Raw genomic sequence first — 14740 nt, 5'->3', positions numbered from 1 at the left:
ACACAGAACAGAAGCAGGTGCACTGCTGGCGTGTGCTAACTTGTGAACATGGTATTCAGAGGCATGTAATGATGAACAGGCTACCATGTACTGTGTGCCGTGTTTAATGTTTACATCCTAGATATTCTAAGTCCATTTCTCGACCAGAAACACGTGTCTGTGAATTTCCTTTGAGGATATAGACTGTGTCTGATAAGATGGGTGTCTCCCTTTTTCTTTTTTTTTGCACAATACCTGCTTCCTCCTCTGTGTGATTTGACTGATATGAGAACAGACTGTGTTACAGCACTCAAGCTTGTGTGTGTGTCACTCTGTGTGTCTATTCGCAGGTGTTAGCGTGTATTCCTTGTTAAAGTTAGTGCAACAACATCCAGAGGTTTGGCTTTGTTTGACTGAGTGTGCGCCAGTTCTTTTGTGCTGCGTTGCCCCAGCTGGGCTGCTGGCCAAGGGGACACAACAATGAGATAAATAACAGGGGGACTAGGTGGCCGAGTACACTGCCCTGCCCCTTCCTGTCTCCACTGCAGCGCACCACAGCCTGTGTGGGAAAAAAAACTTCCTCTCTTTGTTGTGCCTGTTTCACCAAGCCAATACGTCCATCTCTGTCAGGCCGAACCTAGTATAGGACCCCCAAACTCCCATCCTCTTTTCCTTGCCTTTCACAGTTTTTCCTCTCCCTCTCTTTACTGTGTGTGATAAAGATCTGTGTGATAGTTCTTGTGTGTGTGGGTACCTCTGTTTTAGTGTGTTTGCTATGTTTCTACTTCTCTGCTTCCCACAATACATTTCTTTCACTACATTTCTACTGTCTGCTTTGGTCTGTTTGACGTGTGTGTGTGTGTGTGTGTGTGTGTGTGTGTGTGTGTGTGTGTGTGTGTGTGTGTGTGTGTGTGTGTGTGTGTGTGTGTGTTTATTGAAAGTCATGTTAGTCAAGCATGTGTAACTAATTGTGTAGGTGTGGGCCAGAGGGTTTACCGTTGCTGATAATTTTGAGAGCGAGAGAGAGAAGTGCGAGGAGCTGTAGGGAGTTGGGGTTATTGCATGATAGAATACAAAACAAGCGATATCAATCTTAGCATATCAACAAAGGCGTAGCAGCACAAGGCTACTTTACATTGCCTAGTGACAGTGTGACCATAACACAACCACACAGGCCAGCGCACTATTAAGCAACTGTTCACCGAGGTAAACATCCTGGGGAAATGAAGTGTGTGTGTGTGTGTGTGTGTGTGTGTGTGTGTTATGAATTCCATAGGGTGAGAGCTGAAAGGGACACAATGTGAAGCACAACGCTGCCTAGCCCGTGCAGACCCTGGCACAAAAGCCTGGCTCATGTAGACAGCTCTGGCTTCACTGGGAGAGCTGAACAGCAGCAGTGCAGACGGACAGGCAGCATGCCCACCGAGACTGTCTCAGAAGTCTGGTGTGAAGACAGGAGCGGCACACACAGACAAAGCCTATGAAAAAACGCCCACAATCAGTAGAGGGAGACAATTGTGTCTGGGGGAAAAACACTGTACAGACAGCGGCAGCTCCTTCAACCTTCCTCTGTTTCTATTCCCTCTTCATCTTGTTTCTGTCTCCTTTGATTCCACCATGTCTCTGACTGTTACAATCTGACATAAAATGGTCTATCTTTATGCACTGGCGATTCTCCTGACAGCCTCTTTGACAGGTCAAACATGTTTGGTCTTGTCAGCGTGGAGGCTTGTCTGCAACCGATTAGATATCTTGTCCTTACAATTAAGAATGGGCCACTGCAATAAACCTAGTGTTATCAATATCTCTGTGAAGATGTTTATGGATATGATTATATTACCTGATTGTTTAACTTTGACCCATTTTTGCATGAGTGGTACTCAATATTCATTATGTATGTGCAGCAGGACATTTTTAGTCCTTTGTAGAACTAATAAAGATGTTTGTTTCATTAGAATAATATGGTAGTAACTAAATGGCAGTAGACCTATAGAAAATCAAAATATGACAGACTATGCTGTGGTACCCTTTGTGGCTGAAATCTCAGCATCCAGTGGTCCAGAACCAATGGAGAATTCTAACATGCCACCATTGTGTGGAGAGAATGCGCCGTTGAAAAGAAACTGCAGGAGGTGTGTGCAGGATGAGCGTGGAGTCGGGCATGGAGGGAGGGGACGCGGGAAAACTGGTAGAGGGATACGGGAAGGGGGAGACAACCGGTGCAATTTGGGAAGGATGGGAAGAAAGAAAGTAGGGTGATTTGAGAGATGACATCATTCCTCATTTGAATAAATCCCAGCCGGGGTAGTGATTGGTCGTGAGATGGAGAAAGTCGAGTTACTTGGCTATTCATCCCTTTCAATTTCACCCCCGCGCGTAATGCCGTGGTAAAACCCTCTCCGCCTGTCCATCAGTCCCGGCCAGTAGAGAGTGTGTGCGTGGACTGCAAATCGTTTTTTCTTTCTTTGGAAGGGACGTGCATCACTTCTGGAAACAGCGGTCGACAGAAGTTTCTTGGTTATCTGGCTGCTGTACTTTGGCCTGTTTCTCATCTTGTTCGGTTTCATTTTCTAATTTGTTCCACTTTGTATTCGAGGATTCTGAAAGGAGTCGGAGGACATTGTCCAACACTGGGCGTAGCTGGAGATCAAGCTATAGCTAGCTACACTGCGTTGGTAAGTCTAGAGACTGGTTGAGCGTTAGCATGCTAACTAGCTGTGCAACTGAACTTACACTTAAATCACAGAAAATATAAAATGCAAGTTACGATGTGATGCTTTAACAAATGTTTTTGGTCTCCTAAAATATTAGATTTTTATATTCAGTGTTTGGTAGTTAGTCTGGGTAGAATGGGTGACAAATCATATAGATAGTGGGTGAATGTCTTTGTCGACATTGCAAGTGCAATTCATGAATTCCTATTGGAAACGCAGGTTAGCGTTTTTCGTCATGAATCTTGTTCTGGAGGCAGGTCTGCAGAGTGGTCACTAGCTGGCACAAACACAGTCAGAAAACCTGTATTTTTTTTAAATTTGTTTTAAACCTAAACTTAACCACGCTGCTAACCCTAATGCCCAACTTTAATTTAAGACCAAAAAGCACGGCTTTTTTTTCTTCTCGTGATTGTTTAAAATAAGGCAAATTTTGACTTTGTAGCTGGTTCATCTAGCGGAAATCGACCAGTTATGCCTCGAGGGCAAGATTCATGACATAAACGTCAACTTGAATTGGAAATCGCGCCATACAAATAAGCCTTGTTGAAATGCAAACTAAATAGGCTAACTGAACTATCCACGCGAGTCTGTTGGGTCGCACAAAAACGAGTATAGGAACAAGGGAATCTTTGCAGTTTCCTTCTGCCAGTGAGTGGCTCACGCGGCTCAGCCATAAAGAGGATAGATTCTGAATTCGATTGCAATCGGGAGGGGGGTGATGGGGCGGTGGCAGCCCTGTGTGGTGGCTCAAATTGATCACCAGCTATTTAGCTAACCGACGAATCAACTGGCTAAAATAACAGCCTTCCTTTTGTGAAGGGATCGGTGTGTAATCATTTGGATTATTTGCCTTTTCAAAAGCAATTCGACGTATTCACTTCATTATATCAACTTTTCTTCTCTCATCCTCCATGGCTGACGCCTATTGTTCTGTGCGGCCAAGTGGTCTCTAGTGAGAACGGCTTCGTTCTTTGCCCACAGGCGACATGTTGGGTAAATTAGGCTAATTCTGTTAGTCTTTTGCATTAGTCCGAGAACATGGCATATGCTACTTTTGTAGGATGGCGTAAGTGCTCTACTTTATAAGGTTGAGAGGTCTTTGAAGGCTCACCCAATTCTCAGGATTATTAGAACGTGAGTCATGACAAGTACTGTACTCTCAATGTAATAAAATACTTTGTTCAAACTATCATATAGGCTAACATTGTGGCTTCAGGCCATGAACCCGGAGCTATTTTTCGCTTGTGTTAATGTTATGCAACCAGACCACACTCCAAAATAACAATGGTGAATAATGTTAGTCTCCAAAACCCTCAACGTGCAGGTACCATATACAGTTGCAACTAATCATTATAGATGTCCCTCAGGCCTAATCTCTGCCCCTGATGTTCGGCTGACAATGAGCGATATAGGGTGGGGTAGTGGGCATGGGTAGGTCAATATTCTGCAATGATCTGCCATAAAGTATTGATGCCACTCGGGAATAAATTGCATCACAGGGTGATTAACGTGAGCACTTTTCGGGCATGGCCTTGTCTGGCTCAGAGAGGCTCCAACATGTTAGTCAAACCTCTGGTGCATTAATGAGCGATGGCTGACTCACAAAGCAAGCAACGGAATGAGGCAGAGGGATAGAGACACGCTCAGACATGGGACAAATGCATTCATGTGAAATTAAATGTAGATCCTATTTTACCCAAATGCTGCTGGCTTGTTACATTTAAAAAATATATCTGTCATGTCTATGAATCGAATAAGACAGATTTCGTGTTCAATATCCTTTATCTTGTTTTAGCAAAAGAGTGTTATTTTTTTTACTTAAAACCAATGTGCCAGCATTGTGACACTTGATACCAAATTCCCCTTGCCCACCTCACTTTCACAATAGGCTGAAAATGGATTCCTCCTCCACTCATGTCTCCGCTGGCATTTTGGTTATTACATTGTCTGTCACACCTATTTTAAGTCTCTCCTTTAATGCCATGCACATGCTTTAGTAAGCCTGCTGAAACAGTTGGCTAAAGGAGGGCTTAGATGTCTACAAACAGAAGAGATGCAATTTCATGCGGAATTCATACCGTAGCATTCTGTTTTTTTATTTTTTTTGACCAACAGTTCTCTTTGCTCTGCCCTTCCTCTGACCTATGCCATGGGCTGTCGGGGAGATGCCTACAGTAATTTGTGCCTCGGCTTTCCCTCAGGCATAGTAGGCTAAATAGGTTGATTCAGTGACATCCCTAACTGTAAATATTGAAATTGGTGTGTCCTCTCCCTGCCCTGGACTGGTCTCCTACTCACCAGATCCCTCTCAGGCTGAACCAAGGGCCAGGGTTCCGGTCTGGAAGCACGCTTTCGACTGGACCTACAGTCTTACTTCGTTACTGCAGTTTAACTGATGTCCGGCGCAGAAAGACAATTCCCATAGACGGCCCCATATAGAAGTCAGATTAAACCGGATGCAACTCGATATAGACGGTCCCATGAATCGACCATCTTGGACGTTGTCTCTAGTGCTTTTATTGCTCAGTGGGCTAAACTGTATGACCTTTGGCATTTCTGTCACCATCGCTTATGAATAAAGTCAGCTGGCAACTGGCCTGCAGTCGTGAGATTATTTTAACCACAGACTTGGGACTGTAGTAGTGGTTTCTGCAGTGCCACTCCATTGTTTGCCATGGTCGTCACTATAATTCTGCTTCGGACATTGGTCCATCCAAGATAGCTGCCTCAGTGGTATCACAGTTGTCAGTCCTGACAGTTGCTGTGCAGTTTTGAGGGTATATATGCCAGCAGCTGCAGTAATTAATTTTCTGTGCTGAGGCTCTGAATTCTTCCAGTGGGAGGCTGGATAATGGACATGGTTCAGAGCCCTGTTGCTATGCCTCCCTACCACTTTCAGAATTTTGCCTGGATTGCTGTGGTCGCTGCAAGGCTGCGATATGGCATAATGTCTACTCAGCATGGAAATGATCTTTAATACTGTCACAAACTAAAGGCTTGCTGGTTTCTAGTAGGGATGCACGATATATAGGTAAACCTATCAGAATCGGCCGATATTAGCTAAAAGTGCCAACATCGGTATCGGCCCGATGTCTAGTTTAACGCCGACGTGCAAAACCGATGTCAAAGCTGACGTGCATACCTATATAACGTGATGACGTAATGACGCCACATAAAGTTTTGCACTACACTTGCAACACAGCATTCCTAACCAAGCCCACAATGTCTGCTGTGTGGATCGAGCAGTCATTTGAAAGAGTAAACTCAAAGGCCAAATCCATTAACGCCGGGATAATGGAATTCATTGCCCTTGACAATCAACCGTTCTCTGTTGTGGGTGATGTTAGCTTTCACCGACTGGTTGAGCACCGGTACACACTACCAAGTGCGCTATTTTTCAGATGTTGCCCTACCGGAGTTATACAGTAATAGCGTCACTGCTATTAGCTTCATGACATACTATGGAAAGCCATTTGGTTCTTTGCGTGTCAAAAAAAAGATGCATGTCAAATAAAACAGTTCTATTATAGAATGTTGTGTGTTCTGAATTTGCACGTGCAAGCCAAGCGCCACCACTTCTATCAGTAGCACTGTCAAAGCTGAACAAAAAAGTCTACCGCCCACGAACGATGTGTTTACGATACCGCGTTGGTAATAAAGCATTATTTGTTAGAACGCAACTACTGTGGTAGCTAGCTTTAGCTTGGTACCTAGCACCAATACAACCAGCCTGAAAACAATGACCATTAGAAACTGCAGTCATTTTCATTGTTCTTAGCAATGATTTAGGAATCCTTGTGAGTACCGTAATTTCCGGACTATAAGCCGCAACTTTTTTCCCACGCTTTGAACCTCACGGCTTAAACAATGACGCGGCTAATATTTGGATTTTTCCCGCTTTCAATTTTTTTGTTGAAAGGAGATGACTTCAGTGGTTTCAGTGCACAGGAGGAGGAAGATAGTGACCAATGACTTTCTTGGTAGGCTACTGTTTACTGCAAATTGTTTATTTTTTGTTACAAGCCGTATTTCGTTAAAGCCTATTTATTTATTTTTGTTACAAACTGTGTTTCGTTAAAGCCTGTGTAAAGTTCATTTGTTTCAATGTACCGGTAGGCACCTGCGGCTTATAGATGTGCGGCTTATTTATGTTCAAAATAATACTTTTTTTTAAATTCAGAGGGTGCGGCTTATATTCAGGTGCGCTCAATAGTCCGGAAATTACGGTAAGTATTGTTGTTCGCATATTGAAATTGAACTTCAGTTCATGAAAATAAATAGCTAGCCAGCTACTTAATGTTATAACAGGGTTATAAACAGCCAGCTAGCTTCATCTGGCTAGTGAGGCTTTTCCGGACCGGGTTATGTGTTGTGAAGCTAGCCACAATAAGGATTAGGCACAATAGTGAAATTTGTGGTTTGCCTTCAAAATAAAAGTACCCATTTTGAAAGTGATTCAGAAGGTTACAATTGGTGGACTCGTGCCATATTTAGACTACATAATGTTAAACAAGGTTGGAATGTGAATCAATGAAATAGGTTATCAGTCTACTCGGTGACACCCACAGAACACAACTGTGAAGAGTTTACGCAAATGTTAGCATTGTATCTCTTATCACGGGACTGTGAGAAATCACCATCCCAGTCAGCCTATTGTGTGTATTGACATTCATATTGCACTGTACAGCTTTACCTAAGGATTGGGGATCAATGAAATGGGGTATCAGTCTACTCAACGCCCAAGATACTTTTTCCCAACGTCCTCCTCAGCGTTATCAGACTCAAACATCCACGCAGTATTGTTTTTCCTCAGAAATGGTGTTCAATACACATAGGTTGACAATGAAAGTGGCTCAATTCAGTTTTTTCAGAGTCCCACAATAAGAGCTATGACGCTAATATTCTCTGGGTATCACTGGGTAGACTGATACCCCATGTCATTGATTCACAATCCATAGGTAAGGCTGTACAGTGAAATAAGTAAGTATCCAGTGTGATTTCAACAGATTTGTCAAATTAACAAATTGTCTTTTGTTTAATTTATATAACATTCCAACCTCATTTAGCATGATCTATTCAATTATGCCATAATTCTACTATTTTTATTCATTTGCATCACTGTCAATTACATACATTTATTTTGAAGGCTAACGCAAAGTCCACTTGTGGCTAATCCTTATTGTGGCTAGCTTCACATAGATGGGTCGGACCCCCATTAATCAAATAAGAACTGTCTTATAAATTAGGGTTATCTTAGATGATGACACCTAGCTATATAGTTAGCTAGCTAACTATAGCTACTGGAACAGATTGACGTTTTGCTATGTTTTTGGGGAAGAACATGGTTGCATCCATGAGTTGGCCAGCTTTTTCTTTATGCCAGCACTGTAGGTGCGCGAGACAACTTTACCAGCATCGTAGCATATGTATCGATGAATCGTTGTGACATATGAAATACGAGTGATAGTGTAATAACTACGTAAAAAATGTATTAACACGTTAAATTATTGTGACGCGCAGTCATATTCAGGTCCAGATTGGTCAACAAGCTTATTTGACACGACAAATAGTGTTATTTGACGTATCTTTTTTGACACGCAAAGACCCAAACGACGTTCCATAGGAATCCTGGTTGAGAATGAAACAACTGAACAACGAAACAGCACATCAAGTCAGTGAAAGAAATAGGTTTTGATTATGTTTTACTGGTAATGGGGACTTACGTAAATGCCAACAAAATAGCTTTTTGGTGTGTGTGTAACCTTTTATTTAACTAGGCAAGTCCGTTAAGAACACATTCTTATTTACAATGACGGCCTACCCCGTCCAAATCCGGACGATGCTGGGCCAATTGTGCGCCGCCCTATGGGACTCCGAATCACGACCAGATGTGATACAGCCTGGATTCGAACCAGGGACTGTAGAGACGCCTCTTGCACTGAGACGCAGTGTGTGTGTGTGTGTGTGTGTGTGTGTGTTAACTATTTAACTGATCACAGATCACTGCACCTGTACATAGACCATCTATAATTTAGCCCAAACAACTACCCTTCCCCCACTGTATTTATTTATTTATTTTGCTCCTTTGCACCCCATTATTTCTATTTCTACTCTGCACTTTCTTCCACTACAAATCTACCATTCCAGTGTTTTACTTGCTATATTGTATTTACTTTGCCACCATGGCCTTTTTTGCCTTTACCTCCCTTATCTCACCTCATTTGCTCACATTGTAGACTTATTTTTGTACTGTATTATTGACTGTATGTTTGTTGTTGTATGTGTCGAACTGTTTGCTTTGTCTTGGCCAGGTCGCAATTGTAAATGAGAACTTGTTCTCAAATTGCCTACCTCTGGTTAAATAAAGGTGAAATAATAAAAATAAAAAAAATAAAAAAATAAATAAAACTGTACTAGAAAGCTTAAAAGGCCGCAAAAAATTTAAATATTGGGTATCGTTTTGTTTTGGCAAGGAAAATATTGGATATCGGTCAGAAATGTCATCGGTGCATCACTAATTTCCAGTGATTGAGCATCAGTCTGCCACCTGTAGCTGATACAGTGCATTTGGAAAGTATTCAGACCCCTTGACTTTTTCCACTTTTATTTTTTACTTTACAGCCTTATTCTAATAAGGATTAAATCGTTATCCCCCCCCCCCATCTACACACAATACCCCATAATGACAAAGCAAAAACAGGTTTATAGAAATGTTTGCTAATTTATTAAATATCACATTTACAATAGTATTCAGACCCTTTACTGGCAGCGATTACAGCCTCGAGTCTTTGGTATGACGCTACAAGCTAGGCACACCTGTATTTGGGTAGTTTCTCCCATTTCTTCTCTGCAGATCCTCTCAAGCTCTCAGGTTGGATGGGGAGCGTCGCTGCACAGCTATTTTCAGGTGTCTCCAGAAATGTTCGATCTAGTTCAAGGCTGTGTGCTTAGGGTTGTTGTCCTGTTGGAAGGTGAACCTTCCCCCCAGTCTGGGGTCCTGAGAGCTCTGTAGCATGTTTTCATCAAGGATCTCTGTACTTTGCTCCATCATTCTTTCCCTCGATACTGACTAGTCTCCCAGTCCCTGCCGCTGAGAAACATCCCCTCAGCATGCTGCTGCCACCATCATGCTTCACCATAGGGATGTTCCCAGGTTTCCTCCAGATGTGACGCTTGGCTTTCAGGCCAAAGAGTTCAATCTTGGTTTCATCAGACCAGAGAATCTTGTTACTCATGGTCTGACAGTCCTTTAGGTGCCTCCTGGCAAACTCCAAGCGGGCTGTCATGCCTTTTACTGAGGAGTGGCTTGTCTGGCCACTCTACCATAACAGCGTGATTGGTGGAGTGCTGCAGAGATGGGAGAACCTTCCAGATGCGCAATCATCTCCACAGAGTAACTCTGGAACTCTGTCAGAGCGACCATTGGGTTCTTCCTGACCAAGGCTCTTCTCTCCCGACTGATCAGTTTGGTGGTTCCAAACTTTTTCTATTTAAGAGTGATTGAGGCCACTGTTCTTCGACCTTCAATGCTTCAGACATTTTCTGGTACCCTTCCGCAGATCTGTGCCTTGACACAATCCTGTCTCGGACCTCAACGGACAATTCTTCCGGTCTTTGCTCTGACCTTATATAGACAGGTGTGCCTTCCGAAATCATGTCCAATCATTTATAGAAGTCAGAAGTTTACATACACTTAGGTTGGAGTCATTAACTCATTTTTCAACCACTCCACAAATTTCTTGTTAACAAACTATAGCTTTGGCAAGTCGGTTAGGACATCTACTTTGTGCATGACAAGTAATTTTTCCAACAATTGTTTAGACAGATTATTTCACTTATAATTCACTGTATCACAATTCCAGTGGGTCAGAAGTTTACATACACTAAGTTGACTGTGCCTTTAAACAGCTTGGAGAATTCCAGAAAATGATGTCATGGCTTTAGAAGCTTCTGATTGACTCAAATGATGTCAATTAGCCTATTGGAGGTGTACCTTTTGGATGTATTTCAAGGCCTACCTTCAAACTCAGTGCCTCTTTGCTTGACATCATGGGAAAATCAAAAGAAATCAGCCAAGACCGCAGGAAAAAAATTGTAGACCTCCACAAGTCTGGTTCATCCTTGGTAGCAATTTCCAAATGCCTGAAGGTACCACGTTCATCTGTACAAACAATAGTATACAAGTATAAACACCATGGGACCACGCAGCTGTCATACCGCTCAGGAAGGAAATACATTCTGTTTCCTAGAGATGAATGTACTTTTGTGCGAAAAGTGCAAATCAATCCCAGAACAACCGCAAAGTACCATGTGAAGATGTTGGAGGAAACGGGTACAAAAGTATCTATATCCACTGTAGAACGAGTCCTATATTGACATAACCTGAAAGGCCGCTCGGCAAGGAAGAAGCCACCTCTCCAAAACCGCCATTAAAAAGCCAGACTATGGTTTGCAACTGCACATGGGGACAAAGATCGTACTTTTTAGAGAAATGTCCTATGGTCTGATGAAATAGAACTATTTTTATTTGGCCATAATGACCATCCTTATGTTTGGAGGAAAAAGGGGGAGGCTTGCATGCTGAAGAACACCATCCCAACCATGAAGCATGGGGGAGGCAGCATCATGTTGTGGGGGTGCTTTACAGCAGGAGGGACTGGTGCACTTCACAAAATAGATGGCATCATGAGGAAGGGAAATTATGTGGATATATTGAAGCAACATCTCAAGACATCAGTCAGGAAGTAAAAGCTTGGTGGCAAATGGGTCTTCCAAATGGACAATGATCCCAAGCATACTTCCAAAGTTGTGGCAGAATGGCTTAAGAACAACAAAATCAAGGTATTGTAGTGGCCATCACAAAGCCCTGACCTCAATCCTATAGAACAGTTGTGGGCAGAACTGAAAATGTGTGTGCGCGCAAGGAGGCCTACAAACATGACTCAGTTACACCAGCTCTGTCAGGAGGAATGGGCCAAAATTCACCCAACTTATTGTGGGAAGCTTGTAGAAGGCTACTCAACGTTAAGTTAAACAATTTAAAGGCAATGCTACCAAATACTAATTGAGTGTATGTACACTTCTGACCCACTGGGGATGTGATGAAAGAAATAAAAGCTGAAATAAATAATTCTCTCTGCTATTATTCTGACATTTCACATTCTTAAAATAAAGTGGTGATCCTAAGACGGAAGTTTTACTACAATTAAATGTCAGGAATTGTGAAAAACTGAGTATAAATGTATTTGGCTAAGGTGTATGTAAACTTCCGACTTCAACTGTACATTTACCACAGGTGGACTCCAAGTTGTAGAAACATCAAGGATGATCAATGGAAACAGGATGCACCTGAGCTCAATTTTTCGTGTCTCATAGCAGAGGGTCAAAATACTTATGGAAATCAGGTATTTCTGGTTTTTATTTGTAATTTGCAAAAATGTCAACCTGTTTTCGGTTTGTCATTGTGTGTAGATTGGGGGTGGGGGGGCAATTGAATCAATTTTAGAATAAGGCTGTAACGTAACAAATGTGGAACTAAAGGGGTCTGAATACTTTCCGAATGCACTAAGTATTGCCATGGCTTCCACCTGTTTACTGTCAGTTGTGTTGCATTTATTTTCTGCCCAATGCATTCAGTATTATGTCAGTGCTGTGGCAGCCTGTCTACACCATGGGCCAGTCTGGCATGACATGGATGCCAAAAGTTCCCGATGACAGAATTATGGCTACATTTATGAGAGTTGACAGGGGGGAGATTTGTCAGATGTTTTGAGTCATTTGAAATGCTATTGTCCTGTAATTTCTATTTAAGAAGCCTTTTGATCCAAGCCCCAAATGCCATGTCAATTTCTGGGTAAAGGCTAGGTACAGTTTTATGTGGTGTTAGCCCAGCTGTTATTTTGTTGAAAAGCCCTGGTTAGCCCTGGTGGTGTGGACAACCTGTGAGGGATCAGATTCCGTCTGCAACGTGCCTGCTCTGCTTCAAACAGGAGGACATAATCCTCTTATGGCTACAGCCAGTTCCAGTAGTGAGTGGCTGCTAGAGAGCTGGAGCCTCAAGGGTATGTTTTGCTGTCCCGTCCAGATGCCTGCCTTGTTCCTCTCCGTCCTATCTGGTGTCATCGATCCAACCGACCAGCTGGCTCTATCTGGCCTAATGTAATTTACCCCCTGAGTGGAGTCTGTCAGTGGACACAATCCTCCCCTTCAGTCCCTCCACACCAGCCTCACTGGTGGGTAACCCCCAGGCAAGGGACTCCATCAGTGGAACAGGTCCCTGTCTGCCTAATGCACTAATGCTTCTCACCATCTGAGTAGTCCACATCCTCACTTTCTCCCCCACGATCAATATCGGCATGGTCAAGATCACACCCATCCCGCTGTTCCTCTCAGCGGTCTACTGTTGCTAGACTGTGCGCTGTTGGGACCTTGTTTGTTGTCGGCTCCGTCTCTCCATTGTTGTGATGGAGCCAGGTCTTCTTTGTTTGGTTTCTGGGACACACTAGGCCTCTGTCCTGGGCGCTCTCTGTCTCTGTGGGTAGTCTGGGCCGGCGCTGGAGCACAGTCGGCCTGATCGTACAGGATTAGCAAATCTCTTTGTCCAGGGTTAACAAGCTCTGTCATGTGTTAATCTCCCTGTTCCCGGGGGGCCGAGTCTCCTGAGGCTGGGAGATGGGTGACGCACGCTGGTAAAGTGGGGGTAGTGTGTGTTTGGGACCAGCATATTCACTTGATGGGTCCGGGAGCAAAGGCATGTGATGTAGATGGTACCTTTCTCTCACTTGAAGTCTCTACCAGTCGTGCCATGGTGGTACAGACTCTAAACCCGCTACTAAACTTCTTTAGAGCACAGGGATTAGTCTGTCACATCACATGGTTCTGTGATTCAGGTGTCTGTCACACAAGATGTTGCCTTTACTGACACAGGCAGCAGACCAGTGAACAGGAGAAAAGCATGTTCCTGAACTGAGTTTACTTTGTCCAATGTCTGTTGCCAAGACCATGGAGTTGTCAATGGAAATCATAAGGTTGAAACCATGGTGCGTTGTCGGCTATAGCCCAGGAGATGGGATCCAAATCAGCTGCTTTCTGCTCTGTCTGGGGAGTTAAGTGTCCATAGCCTCATTTGTCGGGCATGTCCTGACGTCACCGTCCGAGAAGGGCCACACAATCCCTTCTCGTCTCCCTCCTACACCGTGTCAAAGGAAGGAATTCCGTGGAGAGGAGTCAACTTTGTTTGGAGAGGTTTGTTTGTGTGTGGGGCAGGGGCGGCTTCCTGACCTTTGGCCGGGCCTGTTTGGGAATGTGCGAGCTGCGATTAGTATCAGGGTGATGAAGGCAGCACACTGACTCAGCTGGGATGGTGTCATGCGTCTTTTGTGCTCCCCTTTTCTTAGCTGGGCAGCGCACAGCAACAATCAGTCCCTCAGTCTCTTGGGTTCTGTTTAGATAGCCGCCTCAAGGCTCCAGAAGTGTATAATGGTTTCTATTAAAGCAGAGAGAGGGACAGTACCATGCAGGGAAAGCTTCCTGCTAATTGAGTGGAGAGATGAACTGGGGTGTACGGTAGTCGCTGAAAGGGACTATGGTGATGGGTATGGTGTTATGTAATGCTTTTATGATGATGATGCTCATGAGGTCTCTTGAAGCCTCGGATAGCATGTGTTTTTGGATGTGATCTATTGTAAGTTCCTGAATGACTTTTAATCACACTTGCAGACTTGTCATTTTCCACAATGTATAAATTGTACTTTGAAATGAATGATGATATTAGTAATACACAGCAGCTGTTCAGGGTTTAGTGCCAAGATTTCCCTCTGAGATGATACATGATGGAGCGTATTAATGGAATTTTAGCTTTTGGAGGCGGTGCTGTTAGTTTCTGTTTTAGGCCCTCTCTGTAGCGCCCTCTAGCACCCCTCTGTTTCCCTTCTCTTCTTTTGAATCAGAACCATCTGCACCAACCCCAAATGAAATTGTTGCCATGGGTCTAGCCTTCTCTTATATTCTTTGTATCTTGTCTAAGACTGGTAGTACCACCCATTCTG

The 14740-nt window shown here is 43.5% G+C and overlaps 1 protein-coding gene across 3 annotated transcripts in view; it reads left to right on the top strand.

Annotated features, from left to right (window-relative positions):
• Window positions 1-2205: 2205 nt before the first annotated feature.
• Window positions 2206-14740, top strand: part of LOC106607023 (mucin-5AC) — a 31610-nt gene continuing 19075 nt past the window's right edge. For 2 of the 3 annotated variants that reach the window (XM_014203559.2, XM_014203558.2), the window contains exon 1: window positions 2207-2654. The gene's annotated coding sequence lies outside the window, so the exon portion shown is untranslated. Of the gene's footprint in view, window positions 2655-14740 lie in introns of all 3 variants that reach the window. The other variant, XM_045720341.1, reaches the window with a different exon arrangement.

This window comes from Salmo salar, chromosome ssa06 (genome assembly GCF_905237065.1).
Source record: "Salmo salar chromosome ssa06, Ssal_v3.1, whole genome shotgun sequence".
NCBI lineage: Eukaryota > Metazoa > Chordata > Actinopteri > Salmoniformes > Salmonidae > Salmo > Salmo salar.
This window is presented reverse-complemented; position numbering and strand designations above follow the sequence as displayed.